The sequence below is a fragment of the Leguminivora glycinivorella genome, chromosome 17 (genome assembly GCF_023078275.1).
Source record: "Leguminivora glycinivorella isolate SPB_JAAS2020 chromosome 17, LegGlyc_1.1, whole genome shotgun sequence".
NCBI classification, from domain to species: domain Eukaryota; kingdom Metazoa; phylum Arthropoda; class Insecta; order Lepidoptera; family Tortricidae; genus Leguminivora; species Leguminivora glycinivorella.
The window spans coordinates 3,002,661-3,007,900 of NC_062987.1; the positions used below are offsets into that span (position 1 = coordinate 3,002,661).

The 5,240-nt window shown below is 36.3% G+C and overlaps 1 long non-coding RNA gene across 1 annotated transcript; it reads right to left on the minus strand.

The window, feature by feature from the left end:
• Positions 1-1,819: 1,819 nt before the first annotated feature.
• Positions 1,820-4,411, minus strand: LOC125235369. The gene is made up of 3 exons (XR_007178075.1): positions 3,832-4,411; positions 3,052-3,134; positions 1,820-2,117 (listed from the first exon to the last, which is right to left on the minus strand). It is a non-coding gene; the product is annotated as an uncharacterized LOC125235369 (long non-coding RNA).
• Between the last annotated feature and the right edge of the window lie 829 nt (positions 4,412-5,240).

The window sequence follows — 5,240 nt, forward strand, 5'->3', positions numbered from 1 at the left end:
AACCCCAACGGAACTTAATTGTGTTAATTGCAGCGGACCTCATATGGCGATTTCCAGGTCATGCCCAATTAAAATGCAGAAAATTAATGAAAAAAGGAGTAAAATCACTTACGCCTCCACTGTAAATACTGTTGTAAATACTGAACACCTGACTAATTTCCCAGCCTTAAAGGCTCCGCTGCAAGCAGCGCAAAATGTAAATACTAATAATGTAAATACCAATGTAAATAAACCTGTAACTATAAATAAGTCACAGACCCCACCGGCACTGCCCACTGTTGCCGATGTTAAGGCGCAGTTACTGAGCAACGATGTTCTGGCCTCAGCTGTTGTTCAAACTTTAGTAGATTTAGCAAATAAAGTTGACGACTCTCCAATTAACACCAAAATAATTAAGGATATGCTCTTAAAGAATTTGTCATAACATGGATTCTTGTCCCTCTCATATTTCACAGTTAAGAATTGCTTTACATAATATTCAAAGTGTTAAAAATAAAAAACCTTTACTTATTCAGTTTTTAAAAGAAAATAACATAGATATTTGTTTACTTAACGAAACGTGGCTCACAGATGGTTATAATTTTAATATTCCTGGATACAATTTCTATAATAAAAATGCAAAAAATAGACATGGTGGTGTAGCCATACTTACGAGTATTAAACCATTTTTAAAGTACAAAATACTACAAACAGATTTCTATGAGGATGTACAGACAATTGCTTTATCACTGTCGGTTGAAACAGGTAAGTTGACAATCTTATGTGTTTACTGCCCTCCAACAGGCGGTCTTTTAGAAATTAATAAATTAAAGAAAATAATTCTTGATCTACCTAAACCTATATTCGTATCAGGCGACTTCAACGCTCATCATATAGCATTTGGCTGTGCGTCCACCAAACCGCGTGGCCGGCAATTATTTGACATGATAGAAGAGTGTGATTTATGCATTTTGAATGATGGTAGCTTTACAACTCTTAATTATCCAAATCGTAATCCTTCTGCCATAGATGTTAGTTTAATTAGTCCTAGTGTTGCCCCTCTTTGCGAATGGTTGGTAAATGATAACAACATGGGAAGCTATCACTTCCCGACCATAACCGACATTACACTTTCAGTTGATAGATATCAAGTAAACTCTCCTATTGATAAATATTTATACAGCAAAGCAGACTGGACAAAGTTTCATCAGTTATCAAGTAGCGTCTTTGAAAATTTTACTGTTGATTATGAAAATCCTTTAGAGTCATACAATCAATTTTGCATAGGTCTTGATACTCTTAAACAACAATGTATTCCAAAATTTACTAAAACATCAACTTTTAAAAGCAAACCTCCCGCTCCGTGGTGGAATGAAAAATGTGAGCAGAGTGTCATCAACTCTTATCAAGCTTTAAAATACTATAGAGCTAATCCTACTATAGATAATTATATAAAATACAAAAGACTTGATGCATTAAAAAAACGAACTATTGCAGAGGAAAAAAGTAATGGCTGGAAAAGACTTTGTAATTATTTCAATAGAACTACGCCAATAAGCATCATTTGGAACTACATAAAAAGGTTTAAAGGTATGAATACAAATAAAAATAAATCATATAGTGATGAATTTGTCCCCTCCTTTTTAGATAAGTTGTCTGATGACAGCACAGTTTTGTTAGATAATCTTGATGTTTACTACAATCTCAATAATAACAACGAAAATACAAAATTTCTTTTGCAACCATTTTCAAGAACTGAATTCTTATCAAGTCTTTTATCACGTAAAAATACTAGCCCTGGCTTAGACGATTTTCCCTATATATTAATAAAAAATTTGGATTCAACAGTACTAGATATTTTATTAGCCATCTTCAATGCATTATGGTCGAAACAAATAATTCCGCAGTCTTGGAAAACGCAATGTGTGATCCCAGTCCTTAAGCCTGGTAAACCTCCAAATAACGCCGATTCATATCGACCTATATCCTTGTCTTCATGTATAGGCAAAATATTTGAAAATATTATTAAGTGTCGACTTGACTGGTTTGTTGAATCTAACGGCATCATTCCTCATGTGCAATATGGCTTCAGGAAGGGTAGGAGCTGCGCAGACAGCTTCCTTTCTCTCATATCTGACCTGAAATATGCAAAAAATAGTCATTCTAGTGCTGTATGTGCTTTCTTAGATGTAAAAGGGGCATTTGATAATGTCCAGCCTAGTGTTCTAGTTAAAGTCTTGACTGGCTTGGGGATACCCGGTCTACTTGCAAAATGGATATATGAATTCCTAAGTAACCGTATTCTATATGTGAAACATAATAACATGTTACATGGACCAAGATCTGTATCTAAGGGTACTATGCAAGGTGCAATTTTATCCCCATTGCTATATAATCTGTACACTAGTGAGATTTGTAAATATGTAAATACACAGTTTGTAAATATTTTGCAATTTGCAGATGACCTTGTATTATACTCAGTGCATCATAGTGTAGACATTGCCATAAATAGGGTAAACTATGCTCTTGAGGAACTTCATTCATATTACTCAAATAAATTACTACTACAAATAAATCCCTCTAAAAGTTCCGCTATGATTTTTAGCAAAGATTTACCATCTTTTCATATTTTATTTAACAATGAAATAATTCCCCATGTTGATCACCATAAATTTTTGGGTATAGTTATTGAAAGTAATCTGTCTTTTGAAAAGCACATTAAATATATTTCACAAAACTCAGCAAAGGGTCTAAACATAATGAGATGTTTGGCAGGAGTATCTTGGGGGGCAGACCCAAAAATACTCACTATTTTGTATAAAGCCATAGTTAGGAGTCATTTTGATTATAGTTGTTTAGCGTATTTAGATAGTAAGTGTGTACAAAGATTAGATATTATTCAGAACAAGGCTTTGAGGATAATTTCAGGAGCTATGTGCTCCACCCCTATAAGGGCAATGGAGATAGAAACTAATATTATGCCACTTACATTGAGAAGGTTACTACTTGCAGAAAGATTCGGTGTGAAGCTACTAGCTTCAAGTAATCAACATATAATGAAGAAAATCATACCTTGCGAATTAAACTGTAGGGAGCCTCTAACAACAGGTGCTGATCTTCTCAATGGCCATCCTCCCGAACTGTCTCGCATTTTGCTGGAATTAAAGAAAAATTACCCATCAATATACTGTATTTCACCTTGGCCATGCTATTCTCATACATATGATTGTTTGTTTTGTGAGGTTTCAGTAATTAAGGATTTAGTCAATAATAATGAGGAAATGTTAGAGTTTTTAAGTAAAAATGAAGAAGTCTATAAACTTTATACTGGTGGTAGTAAAGGAGATCACCATGTACGTAGTGCTGTTTATAATCCTCAAACCAAATTTGTCCAAAGCTTTGTTCTGAACGGTAACTTTAGTATTTTCTCTGCAGAGGCATATGCAGTCTTAGAGGCCATTAAAATTATAAGTCATGTAAATAGTCATCAAAAGTTTCTTATTCTCACCGACTCTTTAAGTTTAATTAAAGCTTTAGAAAGTTTTAAGATACATTTCAAAAGTTTGTATATAATTTTTAAGATAAAAGAAATGATTACTATTTATAAGAAAAAGGGAATTGAAATTTCCTTTATGTGGATCCCTTCACATAAAGGAATATCCGGAAATGAGATAGCTGATAAGGCTGCAAATGAAGGACTTAACCCATTAGATGTATCATTAATGATAAATATACCAATGACAGATTGTTATTCGACAATAAATAATGAAATAAGAAGTTTGTGGAAGGAGTTTTGGAAAAAAGATCAGGAAATTAAAGGAAAATGGTATGGAAGTATCCAAGCAAACTTACCAGTTAAGCCATGGTACCACAAGTTAAGAACAGCAAGTCGCGACTTCATCACAACTTTAAACCGCCTCCGTTTTGGTCACACTAAAACACCTGCACACCTAGCCAAACTTGGGATCATTGGTGATGACAAATGCACCAACTGTGGTAACATCTGTGATGTACAACATATAGTCTTTTCGTGTCCAGCATATTCCATGGCTCGTCTCATTCTGGCCACTGAGGTAACTGAAAAGGAAGTGCTTGAAGTCACAGACGACCCCTCCCGCCGCCTAAAAGTGTTGTTGCAAAATGTGGACTATTATCAACCAATTTATAAGTTCGTTAAAAACACTTTTGGTTCAGTTTGACGTTACACCGGTTTGACAGTATGCAACGAAAGTGAGTTTTAAATGTGTGAAATGTGAAGTGAACCAACTTAAAAAACCGTACAAACGCATTACCATTAAAATAAAGACAGCTTTAGTGAAACTAGTGATATTAAAATATGAACTGTGAAGTGAACAAAGAACTGACTCATCACCATCAAAAATAAAGACTTGGCTTAAAGGTCTTAGATACCAGGCCATAAAATTACAAAAAAAAAAAAAAGATGGCACCAAGTGTGTGAGGTCGGATAATGCCGTACGGAGAAATAGTTGTTTTATTTATAACAGAATTCCTCCTTTGATATAATATATCAAAGGAGGACAGCACAAGTGGCGATGAGGATGAAAACGTAAGTGAATATTTCAATATTCGCAATAGAATGCGTGCAAGTTATTTCTGTACTGTACTGTACTGTACTGTGACTACACCAGCCAGCAGTTACTGCTGCAAGGACGCAGAGGCGCTGGTCCTAACAGAGAGGGAGGGACGGGAGGCTCCTCGAGCTTGCTCAAATGCACGTACGGGCACGATACAGGCCGCCGGTTAGAGGCGTATGCTGGGTGTGCTAACAACCTCCGTCCTGGCGAGCGTGTACCGATTCAGGACGCGCCTTCGGGCCTACTCGTGTATTCCGCCCGTCGTCTGCCGCCCTGGCATGTCCAGCTGACCCTCCTGCCCGAGACACCGGTGAGCCAATAATACGGGTGGGGAGTGTGGAGCGTTTGCAGTCAGGGTGGGGATCGACGGGAGTACAAGAACCAGACCGAATACTAGCATCGTGCCCAGTGTAGGGAAGATGAATATATATGTGTGTAAATATATACGAAGGGATGGCGACTGCGGTTAAACTGTTTCCCGGTTTATTTTAAATGTTGAGATTGATTGTCTGTATCCGAAGCCATTGTAGTTGAGTTTTCTGTAACTCCGACGAACCCATATTATCCCTCTTTCTCGTAATTCTTCCAAGTAGTCTCCCTGAGTGTAGTAAATACTTGTCGATTGTCACAACACATAACTATACGGTAAGTACATAAATTTCACAA